Consider the following 11,597-nt stretch of genomic DNA (forward strand, 5'->3'; position numbering starts at 1 on the left):
GGACGGAAGGCGCACTTCCGTAGTGAGGCGAACAGCTACTATCTTTTTAACGAATAGATATGTTTGCCTTGATTTTTTTATATGTGCTACAAATACTACGTGGTTGAAATTGAATTAAATTTAGAGATTAGGAAACGGTATAGACCTATCTTCATAATAATATACTTACGTAAAAGTTTGTAAGGATTTATGAATAGCTAGCTGTTTGTTTATCTTTAATACTATTACAGCTTATTGGATCTACAAAAAAGTTGCACGGCGTAGATAACAACGTCTGAACGACGCGAGTGAAGCTGCGGGCATAATATATTATAGTCTTTTATAAATAGTCAAGTGTACATAAAGTCAGACCTTGAAACTTATACAGTTGATAATATAATATTCAGCAATTATGATATTGATATAACATATAATTATTTTCTACCAAAAATGTTTCTGGGGAAGGAGATACCACTCCAAATACTATACTTGGACAATAATTTTAATAATTTTGTATGAAACACAAAAAACAGTAAGTACATCAACCAACGGTAGTAACAAAATCCAACAAATAAAAAAACAAATTGAATTGAGAACCTCCTTCGTTCTAGAAAACTTGTAAAATATTGATCGATTAGCACGTGAAAATTTTACAAAGTTCGCCACAACACCTAACACATTTTAGTCTAGTAAAATAGTTCTAGAAAAATTTTCTTCTTTTGTCCTAGAAAAAATCCGTCCATCATTTAGAAGATAATCTGACCAAAATATAACGTTCAGCGCCTCAGTTGGTAAGTTTGATGAATGGTTTTGGTTTTAGTGACATATTCTTTGCTACGAAAATTATTTTTCTAGAAACGTCCCAATTTTGTGGCACATTTAAGTCGCTCTTCTTTTTAAACATTTATTAAACTCTATATCTACTTATTTTATTTGAATGTGAAATATTGTATTTCTAAGAAATAATGCAACATTATTATCAACTATTAATTATTTAGTATTAAAAAAAATGTACTTATTAAAAGATTAATAATAACATACGATTTCGATCATAAGTTGTTCTACCTACTTCATCATTATAAAACCCTACATCTTTAAAGCAATGTAAAACAATAACTTTGTGTAATATCGTTGTTTATTCGATGACTAGCAGTGCCCTGCGGTTTTACCCGCAGTGCTCCACTCCTGTTGGTCTTAGCGTGATGATACTTATATAGCCTTCCTCGATAAATGAGCTATCTAACACTGAAGAATTTTTCAAATCGGACCAGTAGTTCCTGAGATTAGCGCGTTCAAATAAACAAACTCTTCAGCTTTATAATATAAGTATAGATTATAAATAAATTACTTTGTAGTCTGAACTAATCTTTCACTCAGTTTTCCACAAAATACATATTTCCTTCATATCCGTATAGTAACAAGATTGAGTCTCTATTATTATTAAAATAGAAAATTAAACTGAAGTTAAACATTACTGAACTCTGAGCTCGGACCCGTTTCCTTTAGGGATTTGTCTTTTGCCTTAATCTCCAGATTTCCTTTTAAAACAGAGTTTTTAAAATATTTTACTTATATTTTCAGCGGTTTAGAATAAAGGCCATTCCATGAATAATTTGATGTTCCCTGATTTGAATATATTTAAATAAAGATAGTCTTATTCATACAGAATAATCATAATATAGGTTTATTTTAAACCAAGAAGAACATTAACCATTCTCTGTATGACAGACACTTTGCTGCTTAAAATGTGCTAGTTGTATAGAACAACCTTAATTTTCATTTTACTTTCACATTTCTGTTTATTTTACATAATTTTCAATAAACCGTCATTACTTAATTAACATCAACAATAACAAAAATGAAACTTTTCATATGGACAATAAATTACCTTCAATTTTATGAGTTCTAGCAATTCGAATTAATATGTAATAAATAATAATTATCATTACCAGTCTTTCCAGTATTTACCAAGAAAATTGTAAACCTTTATCAAACCAGTTTACTTTTGAATAACTAAATCAAATTGCAAATCACAATATGAAATTATTATGTACATAATATAAACACTATATTGCGACGAAAACGTCTCAGGACATCTATATCCTATTTACATAATAACCAAGAGAACCACCGTGTGTACCATTTACGGACAATGGACATTCTAGAACATTCTAGTACATAGTAATTTAGTTATTAGATCAAGCTATATCGTTTCAACTAGTATCTGTCAAACAACCGTGAAAGACATAATATTATTTCGAAGACCTATCGAATTTCTCTCAACGCGTCATACATGTTTATTCGTATTATGAGACAGGATATTGCTAGTATGTAAAAGAAAGTGGTTTTTTGCTGTCTGTATAAGCTTATCTACTTTCAAAGTACCGAAGCATCTGATTTTAATGCGGTTTTCATTGAGAGGAACTTTTTATAATAATCCTGCGCAAAGCTAGAGTCTGTTATTATATTCTACTATAAAATACACTTATTGTTCTCATTTAATTAAGGCGTCAAAATTCAGGTGTATTTAGGAAATTGAAGGATGCGTACAACTTGTGCTGTCGGGTGTACAAAGCGTAGCGTTCATTGTTGTGGCGGGAAAACCACGCTTTTTCAACAATGGCCGACCGAGTGACGTCACGAGATACAATCTGTTTTGTTCCATACAATCCCCTAGCTTTCCAGAATTCAACGTTTTAGCATTAGATTTATAGAACCAATTCGTTCGCAGCTTTTTTCATTATGTACCGTCTACAATAATATATTTTAATGTAAGTACTACGGAAAGTGTTGGGAGAAATTTTTGCGTTCTTTCGTGCTTTCATGGAACTTGAACTACCTTTGATTTTTTATTATCTATCATATTATTATTATCTTATTTATTATCACTAGCTCAGGTCATACGATTTTAATCTGAAAATTAAAAAAAATCCAAAGGGAAACATCATCATGGCTTAATTTATTACTAGATGAGCTCCGCGGTTTCACCCGCGTGGCTCCGCTCCTTTGGTCTTAGCGTGATGATAATACATATTACATATATAGCTTATAACCTTCCTCGATGAATGGGCTATCTAACACCGAAATAATTTTTCAAATCGGACCAATAGTTCCTGAGATAAGCGCGCTCAAACAAACAAACAAATAAATAAACTTCAGCTTTATAATATTATGAGTATAGATTATAACTAATTTATTATTACTAACACAACTATGAATTTCTAGCTAACACACTTTTCAAAGTACTAGGGGTCAATCACCGATAGTGAAAAAGATAAGGGTGAGGCAATGCACAAAGGGCTGATCAGTCTTTTACCCGTAAATATATTACAAAGATATGTGAAACAAGCAGAGCATTTGTTTTTTTACAAATTGCTAATGACTGATCATTATCAATTTGTGAAAAAAAACAAATATGTCATATTACATTGTATGACTATGTAACCTATATAAATACCATACCATAATAGTAATTAGTATATTATAGTATATAGGTAAGAACTGTTTTACCTTATATACTACTTACTATTATAGTAATAGTCTTAAAGCCAAACTTTGACAAAAACATCATCAATAATGTTTCTGCAACACTCTAGTAATAACTTTCTTTTTTCAAGACAAAATAGCGAAAATTACGAAGAAAGTTAACGATGCGTTAAAGGAGGAAAAACTTTAAAGGCATTTTGTAAGCGTAGCGAAAAATTCCGGTTTTAATATAAATCGTTAATAGGAAAAGTGTGTTTGAGGGAAAACGTTTTTTTTATGTGAAAGAAAAAATGTCAAAACCTAGAGCGTGATTGAAGAAAATAAATTTCAAAAGTTTTTTTTTGTTTATGTACTTATAATAAAGTAAAACAAAATATAAGCTTCAATATTTAGCTTGGAATCTGCATCTTTCGTTTTATTGTAGTGTTACAGATAATATTATAATACAAAGTAGTGCTTTCCCTCAAAACCATATAAACATGGGTGCTATTAAATAATATTAAAAATATTACATACAGAGGACGTACGTGTTGTGTGTACCTTCCTTATAATATTATTTAATTCTATTTCACAAGCATATTTCTATTTTCATATACCTATTTATATTTATTTTAATGAATGGGAACCTAGAAAAATATGTATGTTACTTAGAAACGAATGATCGAATAAAAAGAACTTCAAGGAGACGCGCCCACTTTCAAGATAAACGCCCTTCAAGAAAAAGAAACACGTGGACTCTGTGTACCTACATGTTGATTTAATCAAAAGTTTGAGTATGAGTTAAATAATCATAATCAATCAAGTTTAAATAGAATATATTAATATTAAATAGGTATATAATTATGTGTCTGTGCAGCTATCGAGAGTAGAAAATTATGATTAACAACAACATTTCTGGATGATAAACATAAATTTATAAAGAAACATTTGATAAACATAACGGTTGAAAATCGACACCTGAGCGACTATCCTTTTTTTGTATTTTCTAGATAAATCAGGATTTTTTTTCTTTATATTTATTCCAATGAAAATAAATTATAAGATTACATCAATAACTACAGGCATATATAATATTTATCCGTATACAAATTACCTTCAAACCTGACCATTATTATGTAATAATTTATTAGTAATCAACTTGTATCTTGTCTCTATAATTACCTACAACTAATTACCACTAAGTTAAAGGTACATACGATTCTGCATCAAAGGTTCGTAAAGCAATATTATTAGTTTCAGTATTCTGTTTGATTTCTCCTTTGATGGAATCACATTTGCAAAATTGAACAGAAATACTGAAAGCATAATATTCAATAGAAATGAATCGCGCTTTCGATTCAAGAGTTAGCTTGAAAACAAAGCTGCTTGAATTTAAATTCTAAACACCTCACACACACACATATTCACATCACGTATCTAAAAATATGTGAACCTTTGAATACGTCGCTCTTATTTTCTTCGTATTCATTACATTGAGAACTGAGAAGAAACTATACATTAATTACAACCTTTAAATTTAAATCCTTGCATACTGTATAGTAAAGGCCTTTTAATTCAAATACGTACTTTAACCATAGTAATTACGATTACAGGGCATAATATGAATGTATGAACGTTTTAAAATGTTTTTTCTTATAAAAAAATATTACGTCAATTTGACTTTTCATCTTATGTTGATAAATTAAAACGGATGGACATTTTAGGTTATTCAGTATCAGTGGGTAATTTGAAAAAGAAAAATTAGGTTAGGGCTAAACACATATTATGTTAAAGTAGGTAGTCATTAAATAGATTAAGGTTTAAATTTAACTACTATGAAGCTTATTTTCAGTCATATTCTCAGAAAAATAACAACATAAATTATTAAAAACATAAACATGCCAGACGTGTTATGACTCACTTTATATTTCACATACATTTTATACATCCTCAATATGATTTTTAAGTTTTGAACGAAATTCAGAATAATAATTTGAAAAAAGGAAATTAATGTTGTAGTAAAACTAATAAGTTACATGCTGTATATAAGCAAACTGCACAATTTGTTGAGAACGTAAAATTTTTCAATAAGTACTCCCTATATATTTTTATTCCGTAATAAAAATTTACCAAATTCTAAGGAAAATATGCGATAAATAAGCAATCCTCTTAAATAATTAAATAATAGAATATCTTTTATACATGTATAAGAATTTTTATATGAAACTTGTAGCGCGCAGTTCCTACCTTTGCGAATCCCTTACACGAATTCCGTATCCTGTTATTGCGATGTACTGCCTTGGGCTATGATAGAAAAGAAAGGCCGAATATGAATGGCCAAAATAGAAAATTATATCATATAAATTCTTATCAAATATTCCTCAATGTCCAAGAGTAATCACATTCTATACGTATATTAAGGAAATGCTTTGCTTTGCTTGGCATATAAGCTACAAAATATAATAACCGATATGTATTTAAATATTATGTTCAATTTACTTTCTTTAAATTATCTAAGGTTATAGCACAGAATACATAATAGTAGCTAAACGCTACAGAACGGACACTCTCCGCCTCCCGCCAAAATTAAACACTTACCTCACCCCCGCGCGATCAGACATAAAATGGGCCATATTTTTCTGCAAGGACGATACGCAACGAAGATTGACAACATTAATCAAATTGACTTAAAGTAATTTTATTATTTTGGATTTGTGATTATCGTTTTTCGTAGAAAATGGTTAGATATTGTGCTGTTTACGGATGTATTTCATCAGAAAAACGCGAATTTTTTTTTACGCTAGTCACAAATGTGCCAACCATAAAGCGTTAACACACACATTTGCAGTCTCTACAGTGTGACTGTCAAAACGATCATTTTGTATGGAGTGTCCGGGGTGTGGTTATAGCTAAATATCCATTCTAAAAGACTAAAATTATTAAAATAATATGGAAGTAAAAGTAAAAGAACTTTACTGCGTTCATGATTAAAAATGATAGTTATCATCATCGTCAGCTTATTAATACCGCAGTGTCTTATGATAAATATATTTTCAATTAAATACCGCTAGTAAATTAATAAACAGTTACTATCTAGCCAGTGAACTTTAAGGTTGGATAAGATCACATCTCAATGTATTATTCAACTGTAACACTATCGCAAATTGATGAGGGTCGGGATTCATTGGCCCCTCTCATATTCACACACACGAAATATTTTAAAGTTCCTCCTTTCAAGTTATTTATAGAGGGCTATGAATAGTTTGTTATTAGTGATGATAAATATATATAAAGTATTTGGGTTCGTAAAGGACCAGGAAAAATAATTATACTTATGCTACTCAATACCCCAAAACAGTTATTCTGTAATATTTCAGTCCCATTTGTAGAAAATTTAATCCATACTTAATATTGTAGGGGGTTGTTATGTGCGGGTGTAATAAAAGATGAAATAACTACGCAAAGGTTATATTTCTTTAACTACATATATTTATCGGTATGTAATTAATATTCGACCTAATGCGACCAACCCGCGTCCCGACAAGCCCTTAACTAACTGTGCATAACGCACAAACTGTTTATATACGAGTTACCGTGTGAACCTATGGTGGGAACTTTCTTAGTAGGTACTGCACTTGAAATATTTCGGTAACTCGTAAATTGGCTTGTCGTCGCTACATCATTCCCCCCTTAAAATAAAAAGGGTATACAAGTAAAAAAATCTTACAATAAAACTAAACAATAAACAAATGGATGTATATAAAGTGTCGCTATATAAGGTTACAAAATGTTTACAATAAAAAGTATAAAAAATGTTCACAATATAAATCAATCATAACGTATACAAGTGGTTAACAGTTAACACCTAATTTCGTTAAACTATTTGTGTTATTACAAAAACTCGGTTGGGTCTTCTAAGTGGCGTGCGATAATTTTTACACGTCAATTAACACTTAGTAACATCAACATTTCAAATATCAATACGTTCTTAACACTTGTATCGTTTAATATTACAAAGGCTACTACTAAACACTCAAAAGCCATAAATCAAAAGTACTTAAATTTCTAAGTAGTAAACATTTCAATCAAAACTCAACACAAACATAAATTTGAAATACCATACCATACTTAAAACGTTAAACAATGAACTCGTTTCAAAATTACTTAAGTTCTTTTATTTATTAAATACGATGTGTTGATTACTAAGTATTTATTATACATTTCTATGAAGTCTTATGAATACTTATAATCATCGTAATTCTAATAAATATAAAATAGTTGAAACAATTACAAATACAATACTATTACCTAAATCGTACCGGTAATCGTATAGCTCTTCCACTACGCGTGGTATGTGTATTAGGCAATTCGCTACTTGGAATTTGTAACGGAACCTTAGTATCTGCCCCAGATATCGTATCACTATCATCATTCAAATAATATGCAGGTTTTAGACGGTCTACAGATATTCTAACTTTCCTGCCAGTCATTTGAATGTAAAATACCTTTTTCTCTCGACTCAACACACGATAAGGACCGTCGTATGTTGGTTATAAAGGCTTACGTACTGCGTCGTTTCTTACAAAAACATAATCGCACTTTTCTAAATCGGGGTGAATAAATATGTTCCGTCTTTCATTTTGCCTAATAGCTACTGACTGATATTTCCTAATAGAGTCTCGTAATTTACTTGCATACTCAAGACTGCTATTTATTTCTAAACTCGATTTTTTATCGTAATAATCACCTGGTAATCGTAAAGTTGTTCCGTACGTAATTTATTAATACCTAATAACTTCATTAGTGTAGCAAATAATTGACTTTCGAATTGGCGTCCTTGATCGCTTGTTAGCTTTTTCGGACAACCGAAACGAGAGATCCATCCTTCATATATTACACGCGAAATCGTTTCAGCAGTTATATCTCTCGTAGGAAAACATTCTGGCCATCGCGTCCCCCTATCACTATGGTTAGGCAATACGTCCTAAAACCTTCGGGTGAAGTGGGTAAAGGTCCAATTAAATCAACATGAATATGTTCAAACCTATCGCACTGCAGAAACGATTCTAAACCTGACATTGTATGTCGATTAAACTTCGATCGTTGACATTCAATGCATGTTTTAACTTTTAACCCATTGGCCAACGTGACGAATCATATTTGGCCAATAAAAACGATTTTGAATCAATTTGCGTGTAGTCCTTATTCCGGGATGACATAAATTATGTACACTATCAAAAGCAATACGTCGAAATTTATCAGTCAAATAGGGTCTAATTTTAACATTATCTAAATTACAATTAATAAATGTACCGCTTTCAAGTAACATTATTTTCTTTGACCTATTATTAGCGTCTTTCGAATTAGATAATTGTAACATATAAGAATCTTGTTGTTGATTCTAAGCAAGTTCTGCGTAATCTATTACAGTGGGACAACTTATTGTTGCGACTCGTGATAACAAATCTGCAACGACATTATCTTGCCCACTAACGTGTTTCAAATCCGTTGTGAATTCACTAATGAATATCAAGTGTCGTGTACGTCTGGGTAACTCTTTCTCGCTATTTACTTTAGAAAATGCATAAATTAACGGTTTGTGATCCGTATACACCGCTAACTGTCGTCCTTCGACCATATTCCGAAAATGACGAATAGCCAAGTAAATTGCTAATAACTCCCTAAATACGTTCTATACTTGCGTTCAATCTTAGATAGATTCTTAGAAAAATAACCTACATAAGTATCCGATGCGTCCGTCATAAGTGCGAGCGATGCATCGGCCCTAGGGTGCTAAAAAAATCTGCACCTTATAAACAAAAACATAGTTTGAAATACCTCGGCGATAAAAAATAATGACCATTTATACGGTCGCCGTAAACTAAGATCTAAGGTCATTAATTTAGTACCAAATGTCTTAATTACACTAAACTACACTTTATAATCACTACACAGTACACTCACTCGCGGATTGGTTATTTTTCGACACTGGTAAAATTAAAATATTGCGCCGGTGTCCACTAAAAACTTAATATTACTCTTCCTGTCTTTTATACACAGGCGTTTATTTACGGTGGTACAAACATCCGCCTCTGTCTGTACCGTATCTAGTTTTTTAATTGGCTCTCCTGCTGCTACTGCCACGCACAAGGTTGACTGCACTTGCTGGCGTTATGCTTATAGCGGTAATGGAAAAAACATAGCCAATTGGGATTTTTCTGTTTTGATATCCCTGCACGATCGCGACTTCGGGATGCGGAGCGATGCGTGCGATTTCCGTACTTTCGACCGCTAAACGATTTGCCTCTCGAGCCTGCAGATTCCAGCTCGTTTAAGCGCTGCGTTAACTGTGTAATCTGCTCAACTAGCGTAGGTTGTATTGCGGATATTTTATCTCTGGCACACGATACCTCCTGTATCTCCGCGAAACGTGTCGTTTCTATAACTTTATCTGCCATATTAGCTAATTTCTCTGTATCCTTTAATTCGCTAACTGTGAGGACTGCTTGTACGGCTGCGGGTAAATGTCCCATCCACAGCATCGTCAATGTCTCCTCCGAGAATTTTTTTCGAGCCAGATCTCGCATACGCCGTAAAAGTTGAGAAGGCTTTTGTTCGCCCAACTCAAGCTCTTTTAATAATTTTTGGACCTGACGCACTTCAGATTCTTCATATACTACGAGCAACCGTGTTTTTAATGCTTCGTACTTCTTTGTATCGGGTGGTGTTAATACAATGTCGCTAACCTGCTCAACGTGTTCGCGACTTAATTTCGCTACCACCAGGTTATATTTCGATTCGTCCGCCAGCTTCTGATTCGCCACCACTGCTTCAAACTGCGCGAACCAAAGTCGTGGTGATTCTTTCCAGAAGTCTGGAATTCTACTCGACACAGTGATCTGCGCGAGAGCATTTTCACTCTCATCCGCTCTAATTGGAACTGCCGGATTCATTTTGAATTAAATTTTTATTTAATCAATAAATTAAATAATCACACAAACGAAATCTATGCAATTCACTATAATAATGTTCACTTTTCGTCGGGGGTCACCAATGTAGGGGCTTTGTTATGTGCGGGTGTAATAAAAGATGAAATAACTACGCAAAGGTTATATTTCTTTAACTACATATATTTATCGGTATGTAATTAATATTCGACCTAATGCGACCAACCCGCGTCCCGACAAGCCCTTAACTAACTGTGCATAACGCACAAACTGTTTATATACGAGTTACCGTGTGAACCTATGGTGGGAACTTTCTTAGTAGGTACTACACTTGAAATATTTCGGTAACTCGTAAATTGGCTTGTCGTCGCTACAATATTATAAATGCGAAAGTAACTCTGTCTGTCTGTCTGTTACTCAATCACGCCTAAACTACAGAACCAATTTGCATTAAATTTGGTATGGAGATATTTTGATACCTGAGAAAGGACATAGGCTACCTTTTATTGCGAAATATGTACCACGGGCGAAGCCGGGGCGGACCACTAGTATTATATAATTTAATTAGGTAATTATCGGATTTACGATATTATTTCTATGAATTAAATTAAATTATACTATAGTTTATGTAATACTCTATGACAATCTTCTTATATATAAAAATGAATCGCAAAATGTGTTGGTAAGCGCATAACTCGAGAACGGCTGAACCGATTTCGATAATTCTTTTTTTATTATATTCCTTGAAGTACGAGGATGGTTTTTATGTAGAGAAAACGTAAATACGGGCCCACGGGCGAAGCCGGGGCGGACCGCTAGTATACAATAAAATGAAGACAAAAACGGTATGATGGATTTAAAAGAAAATAAAATACAAACACCATTTGTCACGCGATTGTTGCAAAGGGTCTTTGCGGAATAATTTACGACAATCTTTATGGACTTTTATGGACCGAAGTCGCGAATAGGAGCTAGTATGTAATAAATTGTTTTATGGAATTGGGCGTAAAAACGCTAAAAGGTACTCAGTGTTTAATACCGGACAAATGGTCGCTTAAAATACAAAACCTAACGATGTGAAAAATGCCGGGTCTATTCAAAATAATACTGCGCCGTTCACTTCCCTCAATATAAATTTAACAACAGTTTGTGATTTTTACATTTCAGTATTTTTTTGGTAAAATATTTACATTGTATGTAAATAAA

General features: G+C 32.4%; 1 pseudogene; it reads right to left on the minus strand.

Annotated features, from left to right (window-relative positions):
• Positions 1-6,903: 6,903 nt before the first annotated feature.
• On the minus strand, positions 6,904-10,756 carry LOC149902922 (uncharacterized; annotated as a pseudogene).
• Positions 10,757-11,597: the final 841 nt, after the last annotated feature.

This window comes from Colias eurytheme, chromosome 14, assembly GCF_061535395.1.
Source record: "Colias eurytheme isolate Ceu_HAF_F1 chromosome 14, ilColEury1 Martin Lab GWU primary, whole genome shotgun sequence".
In the NCBI taxonomy this organism is placed as follows: Eukaryota; Metazoa; Arthropoda; class Insecta; order Lepidoptera; family Pieridae; genus Colias; species Colias eurytheme.